The 12,998-nt window shown below is 31.0% G+C and overlaps 1 long non-coding RNA gene across 2 annotated transcripts in view; it reads left to right on the top strand.

The window, feature by feature from the left end:
• The window catches only part of LOC106690307 (uncharacterized), a 51,696-nt gene that overhangs the window by 28,042 nt on the left and 10,656 nt on the right, over positions 1-12,998 (top strand). Inside the window, exon 3 of one of the 2 annotated variants that reach the window (XR_010844438.1) lies at positions 9,291-9,385. The exons of the other annotated variant lie outside the window; for it this stretch is intronic. This is a non-coding gene — a long non-coding RNA (uncharacterized lncRNA). The remainder of the gene's footprint in view (positions 1-9,290; positions 9,386-12,998) is intronic. 2 annotated transcript variants of the gene reach the window in all.

Raw genomic sequence — 12,998 nt, forward strand, 5'->3', positions numbered from 1 at the left:
ATTTCGAAACGTGACCAGTAGTTATTGGAAAGATTTGAGGAATTTTTATATTTTTCAGTTTTAAGAGGTTCTGAAAACGAACTCAAGGTTTGCCATCTGGATTTTTTAAAGAAAAAAACACTGATGAAATATCTTTTTTCAGTGGTTCTCCAACGTCAAGAAAACCAATCGTTTTTCTTAAAATATCAACATATATTAGATTAAAAACAGTAAATTACGTACATTTTATGAATTCTATGATTTTTCCTTCTCTGATTCGTTCAGGAGTATCGGGTCTTAATCCAATTAGTACAACAGCCCAAGAGGAAAAAAAAGTAGCAGTAATTTCACCCCAATTTTTGATTACTTAATTGGTAGGTAACAAGGTATAATTAATATTGGTAATAACTAGGTATAATTAATAATCATAATTGATGAGTCTGCCAAGTGTAGGTAGGGGGAATAAAAAATGGCGGCTGTTTCAAAACCTTAAAAAAACATTAATTTTTCATTCGGAGATCTATATCTTAAAAACTACCAACAACACTAGAAAATCTAAGAGAACATTGTTTATAGAAGAGTTAATTTTCTGAAATATTAGCCCAAAAAGAGCTATTTACGTCCAATAGTTCTCGAGATATAACTTTTTAAAAAGCAAAATTTCTTAAAAATCTACTGAAAGATTAGTAGTTAGTTAATTAATTTTGAGAAATTTACATCTCAAGAACTATGTGACGTACAGATGTCTATTAGGACTCACATTAAAGCTAGTTTCATGAGCTATAAGTAGTTTATAACGTTTATTTTCGGAGGAGTAGTAGTTTTCATGAAATTTGCTAAAATAAATTGATTTATAGTTGTTCGAACAAAATTTCATTTGCCGAATTTATATTCATATGTGTATATCATAAAAATTACTACCCATATGAAGATAGGTGTTATAAACTACTTTGTAGTAAGTTAAATTTCCTTTATTTTGTGTGTTGACAGACATAGGTTCGTCTTATAGATCTAGAGATATATTTTTTTCAAAAATCCAACATTTTATACGAACAACTAAAAATTTACATTTTGTGATTTTATTTTGTCAAATATCATAAAAACTAATACTCCTACAAAGATAAACATAATTCACTATTTTGTAGTAAATTTAACTAGCTTCAATTTAAGCGCTACCAGACATCTGTACGCCCAATTGTTTCTGAAATGAAGTTTTTCATAAATCAAACTTATTGTCCGAACAACAATAAATTAATTTATTTTAGCAAATATCATGAAAACTACTATTTCTACGAAGTTAAAGGTCATAAACTACTTTATAGTACAATTATTTAGCTTTAATTTTAGTGCTAATAGACATTTGTACGTAGAATGGTTATTGAGATATAGATTTCTCAAATTCACTAACTACTGATATTTCAGTACATTTTTAGGAAATGTTGCTTTTTAAAAGACTATATTGGACGTAAATAGCTCTATTATGACTCATATTTCAGCAAATTTACTCTTCTTTTAGATTTCCTAGTGTTGTTGGTAGTTTTTAAGATATAGAGCTCCGAATGAAAAATTAATGTTTTTTTAAGGTTTTGAAACAGCCACCATTTTTTATTTCTCGTATCTACACTTGGCAGACTCATCAGTTTTGACTAGTATTTTTTTTTTTTTTAATAATTTACATAAGTAATTATACATAGTTTTCATTAAAGTAACCAAAAATTGTGGATAACTGCCTTTTTTTCTACCCAGCTCATGTACTAAATGAGGTTCGGGTTGTACTAAATAGTGACCAGGAAGAGATCTCAGTCGCAAAGAACTTTTGAAAATCCGTTTATATTTAGTGTGCTGATTGCGAAGTAAATTTTTGGCGCCACACAAAAAAGACATAATTGATTTTTTGTATTAAAAAAAATGAGAATGTAATCCAATGTATTCAGCACTCTTAAAAACCTAGTATTGCAAAATATCAAAACACTTTTGGTGAAATTCCTCAATGTTGGACTATTTGAATATTCTAATTGGACCATTCTACTAATATACTATATTGCATATATACCGTGGCAAGTTGAATTATACAATTTTCTTGAGAAAACTGAAAATACAAACGGTTGCGATTTTAGCTAACTAGCAAACATTTTGCTGTATTACGATTTGAAAAAACAAAAAAAGAAGTTATTAATACACACCTTATACATTAACTAACAAACTTCTGATGGTCCATAAAACCATATATCTTTCTCTCTCCCCCTCTAATAATTATTCTTAAGGACAGTATTTCATCAATTGTTTCCATCTAAAGCGGTATTGATAGGCTCCAATGACTTCCTCAACCCCCATGATTTGATTATCTAGGATCAACATTAATATTTATCATTTTGGATGGTCGGTTTTCGCAATAACTATAAAAATCTGTTCTTAGTCTCTTTTTGAGAATTGGAAAAAGTAAAAATTCGTTCCATTGTTCAGACACTGTTCATTTTTCTAAACCATTTTCACGGATATTTGTGTTTTAGAAATTCCAGCCTCTCAGTGATTCTTAATTTCTTCACAGGATTATATTTCCATCTGACTGATTATTTTTAAGTTTAAGATAAGACTTCTTCCTTACTAGGGTTTTCCATTAGCGCTTTTGCACTTTTGTGTCTGGAAGGAGAAGAATCGTTCTTTGCACTAATAAAAGTCTATGAAGCTGTTCTTTGAACTTATAACCAATTATAATTCTGTTGGTTATGGAGACGTCCGGGTGACACAGAACGGTTTATTTCTTACGCTCAAAATCTGTTTACTCCATTCATGATTCCTAGTTCTTGAAACCTTTTTCTCTAACCGCTCCTTTTTAGTTCAGCATGATGGGGAATAATCCAATCGTCACCTTGTAGATGATGTTGTTCCACGAGGCTGCATCATGGGACATGTTCTCCATATTTCCTACATCAATGATGTTTCTATAAATCGTTCTACTCTCTTGGAAACATTAGCTGATGATGATGCTATTTTATTACCCCAGTTAGATACATACAATGACTTCATTATATTTACAAATCAGCATTCCCTCATTGACCGGTATCTAATTCATCTGATTTCCTTCTTACACACATTTTTGTTTCATTAATTGGATTACATTTTCATTACTATGTTCTAGAAAACATTTTTTATCGATTATGTAATAATAAACGTCTCCCCATCTCACCATGTTGTTTCCATCTCCACATATTATTTCCATTCAGTGTTTGTTTATCCTCTCCACTCAATCATAGAGATTTCATATTACTTCATTACTGTTTTTGATAGGTAAAAGAATGTTTATCAACCCGAATTTGAAACAACATAGCTGAAATCCTAAACCAATATTGCATTAATAAAAAAAACTGAAGATCCCTCAAAAATTAAAGAATTCTATTTTGAATCAGAAACTCAATGTCTAAACAATTGTTACTGTTCCTTCCGTACCAAACTCTCTGGCCACAGAATCATTTTGGAGCGATGATATTTAAACAGAACTAACGTCCTGTAGCAAGTCTTATTCGGAGACGGACGAATAATCCGGACAATGGGAGTTTTACCCCAGAAAGATCCATGATTTTTAGTTCTTTAAGAGGTTAAACTTAACATGAGTATATCATTCAAATCTACATCACATCTTTCAAAGTCTAGGGCCCTGCTGTTATTGTTATTTTGTAAGTCTATTGAACATAGCCAAGGAATTTTCCCCTCTGGCAAGATCCCTAGCGCAATAATGAGATTGGTGCGACCACATTAACCTTCAATAATATAAAAAATAAATTATGCTCAACATGATTCTTACCAAGTTGATCTAACATTTCTTTGTAATTTTCCTCCTGGCCTGGGTTATTCTCTGAAACAAAATTTCGTTTTAAACATAAAAAATAAATGATAATCTATATTTAACTACTATTTTTTTTTCATAAATTATAAAGTTACATAAATCCTCCGGTTATTTCACACTTACCCATTGCTATCTTAATTCTCTCTTCAGCTTCTTGGATAGACTTTTCTAAAAAAAATTAACAGACAAAATAAAATATGATTTTTGGCTATATATGTAAAATAGATGATGATTACTAAAAATAAAAGTTTGTCATGCATAGTAACAAATAATCAAAATAATTTATACATACCCCAATCTCTCTGGATATTAACACTGGAACCTGAAATCACAGAGAAATTGCTATTTTTGTTATAAACTCCCTTATTGTTATTGGAATAGCATTATAAAGTACCAACTAAATTTCAATTTGTTTTCATTGTTACCCACTACGTTGCTATAACTCAACCATCTCCCAGTTCAATGAAAAACCTCGACTCTGCCTTTCAGATTACCAAATCACACGAAAATTGTGATCCAATTTATCAACCCTAAATGCCTCCTTATAGTACAAGAGCCTAAGAGGAGAAAAAAGGCAGTTATCTCACCCCAATGTTTGATTACTTTAATGAAAACTATGTATAATTATAGTCAAAATTGATGAGTCTGCCAAGTATAGGTATGGGGAATAAAAAATGAAGGCTGTGTCATAGTGATAAAAAAAAACTAATTTTTTCATTGGGAGCTATATCTTAAAAACTAGGAACAACCCAAGAAAACCTAAGAGAACGTAATTTAAAGAAGAGTAAATTTGCTAAAATATGAACCCTAATAGAGTTATTTACGTTAAATAGTTTTCGGGATATTTAAAAAGCAACACTTCATAAAAATGTTGTATAGAACGTACTTAAAGCTAGTTTCATGAGCTATAAAGTAGTTTATGACGTTTATTTTCGTAGGAGTAGTAGTTTTCATGAAATTTGCAAAAATAAATTTATTTATAGTTGTTCGGACAAATTTTCATTTGCCAAATTTATATTCATATGTGAATATCATAAAAACTACTACCTCTACGAAGATAAGTGTCATAAACTACTTTGTAGTAAGTTAAATTTTCTTTATTTTGAGTGTTGGCAGACATAGGTGCGTCTTATAGATCTAGAGATATATTTTTTCAAAAATCCAACATTTTATACGAACAACTAAAAATTTACATTTTGTGAGTTTATTTTGTCAAATATCATAAAAACTACTACTCCTACAAAGATAAACATAATTAACTATTTTGTAGTAAATTTAACTAGCTTTAATTTGAGCCTCTGCAGACATCTGTACGTCCAATTGTTTCTGAAATGAAGTTTTTCATAAATCAAACTTATTGTCCGAACAACTATAAATCAATTTATTTTTGCAAATTTCATGAAAACTACTACTTTTACGGAAATAAACGTCATAAACTACTTTATAGCTCATGAAACTAGCTTTAATGTGAGTCCTAATAGACATCTGTACGTCACATAGTTCTTGAGATGTAAATTTCTCAAAATTAATTAACTAACTACTAATCTTTCAGTAGATTTTTAAGAAATTTTGCTTTTTAAAAAGTTATATCTCGAGAACTATTGGACGTAAATAGCTCTTTTTGGGCTAATATTTCAGAAAATTAACTCTTCTATAAACAATGTTCTCTTAGATTTTCTAGTGTTGTTGGTAGTTTTTAAGATATAGATCTCCGAATGAAAAATTAATGTTTTTTTAAGGTTTGGAAACAGCCGCCATTTTTTATTCCTCTCCCTACATTTGGTAGACTCATCAGTTTTGATTAGTAATTATACATAGTTTTCATTAAAGTAATCAAAAATTGGGGTGAGATAACTGCCTTTTTTTCTTCCCGGCTCTTGTAATATTAGATTTCGTGGTTTATTCCCAGTACGTATCCGTCATCTTCTAATTCTCCCTAACGTCGGATACGATTACTCGTAGTATATAAAAAACTATGCAATTAAGCAAAATAAATTACTTCATATTCATTTTCCCAATTATTAAACTTCTTAAATATTTATTTCTATTAGTTTATTTCGAGTACGGGTGGTTATTGCCGGCAGTACCTTCTAGGTCCATTTTTATTTCAATGCATAAGAGAAAAAAAAACTTCTTATATTCTTTATCTTTTTATCTAGTATCCTTCTATTAAACACAAAATCTCATCTACTTTCTATATATTTTCTTATAGAATTGTTTTCATTGAAAAAGTTTCTTATTTAGCGTTTCCTTGCATAGGCTCCATTGATAAATGTTCTTCTCTAGATTTACTTAAACTTTATTCATTTTCCACTACCTTGATGATTAATCATTCGCATATATGTAAAGAATAATCGTCTAAATTTAATTTTGATCTGATCTAGTGTCCATGGTATATCCAAACGAGTGTTACTTGATTTGTCATTATTATTACTTCTAAGAGATTATGTGGTTCACAACACCAAGTGACCAAGTAGAAAGTGATTTTCATTTCATTTATCATTTACTTTAATCACGGGCGTAACACGAAATGGATAACCTAAATTAACTGTTAACAAGAGTTTTGAGAACAATTTAGCTAGAAGTTTAATAAAGAATACCTTTTGATCTTTGGGCACAGACAACTGCTGCGAGAACCAGAATAGCTGCCAAAAGTACGATCGATCTCATTTTCCTGTAAGAAAAGATTTATATCCTAATAAAAAATTTATTTATAATTTAGTGTTAATGTTATATATTCATTTTAATGATATAAGTGAGAAAAATATGAGATTGTGGCCCAAAATATTAATGTCCCTTCTGATTGATTATTTTACAGGTTTTGTCTGTTAGATATTATAATTGAACAAATAAGTTGCAATTTTTTTTTTAATGATGCCTCATAGATACTATATTTATTTTAAATTGATAATTTAAAAAAATATATAGTAACTGGTTTAAAATGACATGTTATCATAATACCATTTTCTTATCATAAAAAAATGTGTTCTGAAACAGAATTTGAATCTACATTAATTTTTTCTTTTTCAGTTTTTCTTTCATAAATTTTATATTTTAACTACTTTAAGAAAAGAAAATGTTTTAATAGAAAAAAATGGTTTCAAGATGTAATTAATGCTAAGCGTGATAACAAACCACAGATAAATAATAACAATAAAATATAGAAACCTTTCAAATGCTGTTTAAAATCAAACTGTGATGGTTGTAGTCATTTAGCCTTGTTTTCATAAGCTTAGTAATTTGATCGAGAGGGGAAAGAAAAATTGCTACCACCTTAATAATCTAAGCGAGGTGAATTAACCGCAACTTAATAAAGTGAGTGTAATTTTGATGATAAACAGTAAGAGGTTATGTAACTATTTAGTCGACTTCACTAACATAAGGAACATCATTTATCATAACTAAGCACTACTATTTCGAAATTCTACAATCCTCTAAAAAAAGGGGGATTAAAATCGAATCTTAAAACACTGTATTCATAAATTATCCATATTCGAACATGCTTTGTGCTTTGATACACTTCGTTATCTGGGAAGATAGTCCGGGTAGCGGTCAATAAAGGTACAAAATAGTAGAACAAATTATTTAATGTTAACCAATGTTTCACCCCACTTTGCAGGGCAATGTCTTAATCTTGAATTCATTTAGCCTTTAGGCAGCCTTGCAATGTGGGGTGTAACGTTGGACAACATTAAACATTTTTTCTACTATTTTGTACCTTAATAGACTGCAACCCGGATTATCTTCCTACAATCTACTTTATGCGGTCAAGTATCTTCATCCAATTCGTTACCTTTAGTTGTATTCTTAGTCGGCAAAAAGTTGATATCCGTTATTTTCACAAAAAAGAATTATGAGAGGGGCTTGGAGAAAGCCTAGAATAAGAATCTTTATTGTGAAAACTGTGTGGTACGCACTGCAACAGATTTTTAATTTCGCTTACCAATATATGAAATATATAGAAAGGGGAAGTATCCCGATCATGCAAAATTTATTCTAGTTCTTAAACGAAAATACGTTGTTCATTCACGAGATCCCTTGAGTCCAATCTCGCAAAATGGTCAGTATTTTTCTGTGTGCGGCAATTCTAGATCAAAAACTAAAGTTCGCATGAAACTAAAACTGTATATTTATAGTATGTGTACTCCCGGAAGGTTACCACAACTTTTACGTTAAATTCGACCTGACGGAAGTGCCACTTTATATAATCGATTTTTTCACACTCTCAAAAATGACACAACCGATTTTCATTAAACTTAGTGAAGTAAAGAACAATAAAGTGGTATTTAATAATTATTTATTAAGTATTACTTTTTAATTTTTATTAAAATAATATTTAAAAATTTTTAAAAAATCCTGAATGTAGTTTAGTTTTTTTTTTTAAATAATTGAATAATAGCCATTTCTCAATGTTAGAAATAATGAACATTGATAAATGCGAAATATTAAAGTAATAATTGAATAACTAAAGAAGAAAAAAGAAAAATAGATACAACAGATTGGAATGGGAAATTCCGAGAATACCCAAACGTTCTCAATAGAATTACGGCTTCGTTATCTTTTCTTAAATTGTTGTATTATTGGAAGAAACAAACTTTATATTCGGTATTTGGATCTCGGAAAGGCCTGAACTTCGAATTTTTATAACAACATAAAGATAAAAATGTTTTGTTCATAATTTTCGCCTTCCCGTTTTTTATATTTTGGTACTGATCCGTACAATATTGGAATTGCATTCTACCACATTGCATTATTTATAATAAAAATCTATGATAAATCTTGCTTTCCATGTTATGTGGACGAGGCAGTTTATATTTAGTTGGGTATTTATAAATATGATTTTGGAAATATGTGCCATGAAATAATTTCTGGAGAGTACTCACTGTTCTTAATGAAACTTCCTCAGGGAAACAGGCAATTCTTCTTGACGTGATAACAGCTTTATAGAAGGGGGTTCAATATTTATACAATTGGTTAGTTATGCAGATTTACGTTACAGAGAACAGTCACGGATTCTGTGCCATGAATTTTTTTTTTCAGGATATTTCAAAAACAGTTAAAAATAATTTAACTATTACGGAACCTTAGACAACTGTGTCATAGATATATATTCTAGTAGTTGGGAATATAATTTATCAAATAATAAATATAATAATCAAATAAATAATAAATTTAAATTATGGCATTGAGAATGGCAATGGTTATGATTGGCAATGAAGTGTAAATGATTTAGCATAGTGAAGAACCCATTTAGGGGCATGAGAGTTTTCATGTGTTTATTGCTAGAGTTTGGAGCAATAACACATCTTGTTTCGGGAACCGAAAGTCTGTATTGGATGAGCCCCCAAAAATGTAGGCACTACTGGGGTCCCTTTTGTCCAGTGGATCCTAGCATCACTTTTAGCGCCCTCTGTGAGAGAGCCATCATTTTGTTACCAGCAGTAATTTTGTTTCTTCCTTTCATTAGTGGAAATAATGGATGAGTAGAGAAAATCTGAAGTGCCTTCCGGAGAAGAGGAGGGAGGAAATCAAGGAATGAAGAGAGGAAAAAGGAAGTATTCAGTAAGTCCATATCATTCAATATAGTTCACAAGATCCATCACTATCATTAGGCATACCTACAGTTTTTCTAGATCCATGATCAAAATTAGTTAACTCTTCCTAGCAAAAAACATCAACAGTAATTTACGCAAAAGATTTTTCTTTTCAGTTAATCATGTTTTCTTTCCATTAAAATATACAGCCTACTACAATTCAACCAGCCAATCAAAAGTGAAGGTGCGCCTGGCTTTAAGTTGAAGCTTCGATGAAGTCAGGAGTTCCTGTTTTATTATTAATTTAATTAGTGATACTGTTGATTAAATGTCCCTTCTGTTTGGAAAATCTTCCTTCACTGAAGAGTAATTTCCCAAAATAAATCATGAAAATTCTAATAGGAGAACCGGAATCTCGTGGAGGTACAGAGTAAGGGTAAGGGAGGCGAGTGCTAGTACAAAGCGGATATGCGATTGCTGTTCAGGTGATAAGAGGATATTATGTCTTAGCTAAGTAACGTAACTTCATATATGCAAGCGGTAGATGAAGAAGGTTGACTAAATTTTATAATATTAATTAAATATATGATAAATTGACATATACAAAATAGTAAAAAATAATCTTAACCCATTCAATGTTTGAGAATTACTTTATAGTAATATTGATAATTCTTTAAATTATATTAATATATCTAAGCTACAAAGATTCCTTTTTTTGTTGTCTATACATCCCTTGAAGATTATATAGGTTGTATTACAACTGTTGTATCTCGAATCACAATACACTTTTATACAATATATTTTAACAAACATTTTTTAAGATATAATAACGGAAATGATCTCTTCTGATAGAACTTATATTCCTACACACAATGATGTATTAGAATCTTTATTTCTAGACACAATAATATATTTTTGTATTATCATAATTTTTATACTATTGTTTATAAATACACTATGATGTATTTCTTAAGAAATAAAATAGTTGGCAGCTATTGAAAAAAAATATATTTATGATTTATTGATATGATGGCGGTCTTAGAAAACAGGTTTTCTTTTCATTTATTTCCTGGTGTATTATGTCCAAAAGCCAATTTAACCAATATTACATATATTAGTGTGACTTTTCATTCAGTTGCAGTTTTCCAGATATTTTATTCATGAAGACTAATCGGTCATGGTTAATTTCACATATATTGGGATGTATTTTAAAAGTTAATAAAATAAAACTAGACTATGGAAAAATTTGTATTGTCTTGACAATTACATATTTCAATTCTTTAGAAGCCACTAGACCAGAGACAGAGTGGAACATTTCGAAGTGGTAAGAAGTTTTTCTTACCTTGTCTATATTATCAATGAGAACCAAGCTGAAGAAAAAGAAGACGCTAAAAGGAGAATTGCTGCTGGAAATAGAGCCTATTTCTCCATTTTAAGGCTAATCAAAAACAAACTTGTTAGTCGTACCAGCAAGTTCACCCTATAAAAAACGTTGATGAGGCCAATCTTCACACACGGTTGAGAAACGTGGACCCTGAGCAATAAAAGCATTAACCTGCTAGACAGGTTTGAAAGAGTAATTCTGAGGAGAATCTTAGGGCTCGTATGCAAGAATGGTAATTGGCGAAGAAGGAAAAACGGTGAAATTTTAGTGCTCTACAAGGAATGCAGCATCTCCTCGTACATAAGGATACAGTGGCTTAAATGGCTTGGCCATGTAATGTGGATGACCGAGGAAAGAGTGGCTCCTAAACTGTACAGTTACGTTTCGGATAGTGTGCGGCAATGTGGTAGGCCAAAGGGCCGATGGAGGGATGCTGCTGGGCGGGATCTGCGACAATTCAGTATCCCAGTTACCCTTACAGAAGGTAGAGAAAGATGATTGGCGGCCGTTGAGCAGGCCAAGGGCAGCTTCATGCGCCTGTTGTGCCAGTAAAAAAAGAAGAAGTTTACACAAGTTTAGAAGTTATCCGGCACAGAACTTTACAAAGCGCATTTTCTTATGGTATAAAATTTGTAGGAATACACATACTAAAATTATTGCAACATAATACGGCCAAGCAATAAATAGATAGGCCCACAAACTTGCACAGCAGCTATGAGAATGTCAAATTAATTATTTTTAATTATTCACCGATATTTTCTCTGGCACGTTTTTTTTTTTTTTAATTTTGTTCTCGAAGCATTTCATTTGATCCATCTTTTTCAACTCTAGTTTGAGTATTTTTTTATATTAAAATTCAATTTTGGACGTTCCTTGTAGAATAGTCTTAAACCATTCGTGTAGAAAAGCATTTTGTCAAGACCTAAACACTGAGAGGTCCTTATATTCAGATCCTACTAGATCATTGTCTTAATATAGGTTTTAGTTCAATATATTCAATTTTCAGTGTTGAACCAAAACTTAAATTTGCTATGCTTGAAGGCGATGCTGACAGCCTGTTCAGTATTCACGTTAGCTCATTTCTTTGTGCTTTTAGGTTGTATTGTATTTAGCTAATTGTGTATGTTTTTCCACGCTTTTTGAAATATAATCTTTGCTGACCTTTTACCTGAACCATGAAACACTTTAACCTTTTTGATTATTGATTGTCAGTCAGAGTTTATGTATATATTAATATTCTATCGTTCATATTTTACTGTAAATAGTTGTTATAATCCACTTTAAATGGCGAAACAAGAAAAACCGGGAGATTAGTATTAAAAACTACATGAACCTATAGAATTTATAGGAAGAAATGGTAATCTGCGAGGTGGTCTAGACGGGTTCTTAAATAGCCCCCACAAATTATGATGGCTAACATGATTTGGTCAAAACGTTGGTATCTCTAATGAAAAGAAATTAAAAATAAATGGTTATGTTTACCTGGCTTCTTTTTTTTGAGGGGGGCTAGTAAAATTTCTCTTTAAGTAATTTTATTTGTTTTTTGTTATTTAAAATTATTATTTTTTTGACTGGACCTTCCTCAAATTTTAAGTCATGAAGGAATTAGATCAAAGTCTTACTTTTAAGATATCAGAAAGGGTTTAGTTAGAGAGTAAGTGTTCTTGAGAAAAACCTATATATTAAAATAAAACGAAATAACTGGTGGAAAGGGGAGTCCGAAAAGAATACAATAATGTTAGTTAGGTATGTAAGAATTTAGATATGGGGGAAAAATTGGTCTATAGGTGAGATGTTAATATGATGTGTTTAGGGTCGCCATTTGTGTTGGTAGAAAAGTTCTTTCTTGTGACCGAGTATTTCCTTTCGGCCCCACATGTTATGGGTCACCTGATGGATGGTGGGCCGCTGCTTCTTACCCAGACATACTTAGTTGGCCGTGGTACCAAAAAGAAGAAGACGCTCGCTGCAAACTTAACAGCATGCGACCGATTCGGCGTTCGCCCTCTTGGCTTCTGATTCTCCGCTAACTCCCTAGGTGATGCTGGGGTGAGTGGATATCATAGTGACATATGGCACCCTCCCTCTAGTCCTTATGAATATACATTCTAGCGATGTAACAAACTAAAGAACGATACTCCCGTGGACTGAACAATTATTATTGGAAATAATTTTGATTTGTATTTTTAAATAATATGGAATATTATCCTGTAGTCCTTTAAACGCATTATAATATCAGACAAGTATTTATAAAGTT

This window comes from Halyomorpha halys, unplaced genomic scaffold (assembly GCF_000696795.3).
Source record: "Halyomorpha halys isolate HHAL.00 unplaced genomic scaffold, Hhal_1.1 Scaffold1652.1, whole genome shotgun sequence".
In the NCBI taxonomy this organism is placed as follows: Eukaryota; Metazoa; Arthropoda; class Insecta; order Hemiptera; family Pentatomidae; genus Halyomorpha; species Halyomorpha halys.